This window comes from Rhinolophus sinicus, linkage group LG02, assembly GCF_036562045.2.
Source record: "Rhinolophus sinicus isolate RSC01 linkage group LG02, ASM3656204v1, whole genome shotgun sequence".
NCBI lineage: Eukaryota > Metazoa > Chordata > Mammalia > Chiroptera > Rhinolophidae > Rhinolophus > Rhinolophus sinicus.
Window position 1 is genome coordinate 155,234,322 of NC_133752.1, and position 3,786 is coordinate 155,238,107.

At 40.5% G+C, this 3,786-nt stretch overlaps 1 pseudogene; it reads right to left on the reverse strand.

The window, feature by feature from the left end:
- Window positions 1-493: 493 nt before the first annotated feature.
- LOC109456199 (small ribosomal subunit protein uS8) lies at window positions 494-931 on the reverse strand (annotated as a pseudogene).
- Between the last annotated feature and the right edge of the window lie 2,855 nt (window positions 932-3,786).

Here is a 3,786-nt window from a genome sequence, read left to right on the forward strand (position 1 = left end):
ATACCAGAATGATACCCTTGATCAGAGGTAATTTAGTGGAAAGAGAGACTGACTTCAAGGAGCTTACATTCTAGAAGGGATCAGGGAAACGGACATAAACACATGGACAAGTAAATAATGTTAGGTAGTAGAAGAGGTATGAAAACAACGTAGAGCAGCTAAGGAGCCAGAGGTGGGCAACGAGGTATAGGAGCACTGATTTTACTTAAAACTCGTGGCTAGAGCCTCTGTGAGGTAGGGGATACTTGAACTGAACTTGGGAGCAGAGAATTTCAACCAGAAAGTGCAAAGCACAAAGTTCCTGGGACAGAAAAATGTTTTGTATTGGTTTGCTAAGGCTACCATAACAAACACTACAGACTCAGTGACTTAAACAACAGAAACCTATTTTCTCACAATTCTGGAGACCAGAAATCTAAGGTCAAGGTGTCGGCAGGGGTGTTTTTTCTGAGGGCTCTCTTTTTGGCTTGTAGATAGCCATCTTCTTCTTGTGTTATTTGTTTGTTTGTTTTTTGCCATTGAGGCATTTGATTTGCACGTATGTATTACATCCCTAGAAAAAAAAATCCCAGGATTTCCCCTCCTGTGTGTTTTCATCTTACTTCTTCTTGGTCCTTGACGCCCTCTGAGGTTGTCAGTACAATGAAACCGAACTGGCGGGATGGGAGCAAATGGATCTTTAAGTTACGCAAACAATCTGGGGCTGATCACTCCACACTTGTTTAACTTGACCATGAGGTTCACAATTTTTCCAGCTCTAGGATCACCAATGATTTCAAATTTGCCAATGTAACCATCCATGCTCCATCATCACAGTTAGAAACCAGATGAGGACTTCGAAGCACCGCTTAATACGAACCTGGTATTTGCCTATCTTTTCAGCATTGTTGATATTCTTGAGAGCATCAGCCAGGACACTTATGAGCACCATTATGATGGCCCAGAAAGATGGCGGAAAGATTCTTCTTGTGTCTTTACATGATCTTTCATCTGTGTGTATGTGTGTTTGTGTCCTAATCTCCTCTTTACAAAAGTACACTATTCATATTTGACTAGGGCCCACCCTAACGACCTTATTATATCTTAATTACATCTTTAAAGACTGTCTGCATATTCAGTCACACTCTGAGGTACTGGGGTTTAGGACTTCAACACGTGAATTTGGGGGCACACTTCAGACCATTACAAGCTTGGTATGTTCAGGGTCACAAAGAGCTGCAGTGTGGGGAGCAAAAGAGAGTAGAGAGGGAGGAGGAGAAGGTGCGATGAGGATTCCAGGGTTTATTTAATGCGTGTTATTCCAGGGCTTAGCACATAAACTAAGCCCTTTCCATGACTTCTGTGCTTCATTCCATGTATATTATTCCCAATAATTTTTGAATGACTTATGTCTTACGCTGACTTAGTGCATAGTCTTATACATTTTTCCGTGTTATTTTGAGATCATTGGCACAAAATACTGATAGAATAATTCTATGGCATAGCATTATCATGAGGATTTAACTATGCGATACATGTAGACACTTAGCACAGTGTCTAAAATACAGTAAGCCCTCAAAAATGATACCTCCTTATGTAATTATCATCATCATCATTATGGGGAATTGAGCCCTAGATTCCAGTCAGGAGCAACTACCCTTAACTACCCAAAAAAAGGAAAAGCAAGGCTTGTCCCTGAAGAGCCTTCTCCAGACTCACCTTCAACTCACTACAGAGCAAGCTCAGAAGATAAGAGAACAATATGCTCTCCACCTTTGAATGTTGTGAGGAGACAAACTTACTCTGTTGCTTGGGATTCACCCAGCTGGGACAGCAGTGGCCTGGGCGGGAGGAGAGCTCACTCCACATTGGGAAAAGCAGACCTTCTCCTCCCTGAGACCTGCTGCTACCTGAGCCCACTGCAGCACCCATTGGAAGCCATCCCTTTCTCCATTCCTTCCCTCCCAAGGCAGTCTTTCCTGTGCAGTGCTCCTTCATTAGCACTTATGTGTGCTCCCTACCTAACATCAGTAAAAATAAACAGAAGGGAGAGAGGTGTTTTTCCTCCCCTACTTGCTGGAAACAAAAGCCCTCAGAAAATTCCAGAAGGGCTTTGGCTTGTGTAAACAATTCTATTTTTTTCTACAGTGAACAAGTAAGGATAGGAGTTTGTGTTGGGACTAGTGGAAGGAGCTAAAAAGGAAGTAGGTGTGCCGATCATTTGGGCTCCTGGGAGAACTAAAGGACAGATCCAGAATCCTCCCAGAGATTTCTACCAGAAGGAGTTCCCACTGCCAACTTCTCTTCCAACTCACCTAGTTCCTCAGCTGCCCCTCACCTCCTAGCCCCCGCCCTGCTCAAATTCATACCACAGACCACAGGGGTCACCACTTATAGCTTAGAAACTGAGTCCTCACTCACAATTCCCTAACTGAGGAGAAGGGAGAGGCAAAAAATCAGGATAAGGGACAAAGAAGAGGCTGAGAAGATACGGGAAGGGATATGTTCCTTGTATCCTCTTGGGAACTCTGAACATATTTTTCTAAAGGAACAGTTATTCATGGCATTTGTGTCAATTAGTCCCATTATTGCTTTTACACCGTGGTACCCGAGAGAACAAAAGTCCCTTCTGTTGTGGGTCATATAAGCTCTGATGGCTAGCCTGGGAGCATGGGTTCCTGCACAGCATTGTTTCTACTGGAAAGTGCATTATGAATTGAGTAGGGATTCCATGTATTTTTGCAAATGTTTTGTTATCGTGACCACAAGTGATAGACAAAATAATGACCCTCCAAAGATATTCATGTCCTAATCCTTGGGACCTGTGAATATGTTATCTCACCTGGGGAAAAAGGATTTAGAAGATGTGATTAAGGTTAAGGAACTTGAGGTGCGGAGATTATCCTGGATTATTCAAGTAAACCCAATGTACTCATGAGAACCCTTAAAAGCAGAGAACCTTTCTGGTTACAGCTAGTCAGTGGGAGATGTGCCTATGGAAGAATGGTCAGAAATATAACATTGCTGTGTCTGAAGATAAAGGAAGGGGGCCACAAGCCAAAAAATAAATGGCGGTCTTTAGAAGCTTTAGGTCTTTTTCCAGTTTTAGAAGCTGGAAAGGTGAAGAAAGGGAATCCCCCAGAGCCTCCAAAAAGGAAAGCAGCACTGTCCACACCTGGATTTTAACCCAGGGCAACTCATATAGGACTCCTAACCCGCAGAACCATAAAATAACATATTTGTGTTTTTGTAAACCATTATGTTTGTTATTAGTTATGTCACCAGTATAAAACAAATACACCACTAAAGTAATGTGTGTCTATTTTAGGAACTTTGGAAATTAGGGGAAACTTTAAAAGCAAACAAAGTCACCCACAATTCTATTTATAATCGTACAATATCCATTATTAACTTTCTGGGGTATATCCTTCCAGTCTTTTTTCTCTTACAAAATTAAAGCACACTTTTAACCAGCCTATTTTTAAAAACACATACGCTTTTCCCCATCTAAAGTAAAATCATATTTCACCTGCTATTTTTATAATGTTTTTCTTCTATATTGTGTGACTATTTCCCCATATCATTATATACTTTCTATAGCAGTGTTGTTTTGGCCACATAATATTCCATCTTACAATTATAAAATCAGAATTATGTTAAAAAATTATTCTAAAATTGACTATGTTGCATTTACATTTAAAGTTGTAGTTTCAGATCATTACGTATACATTTATATATTATAATGCAGCTATGGTGTATTCACTTATAAATCTATACTGGTACTATATATTATCACATTATTTTTCC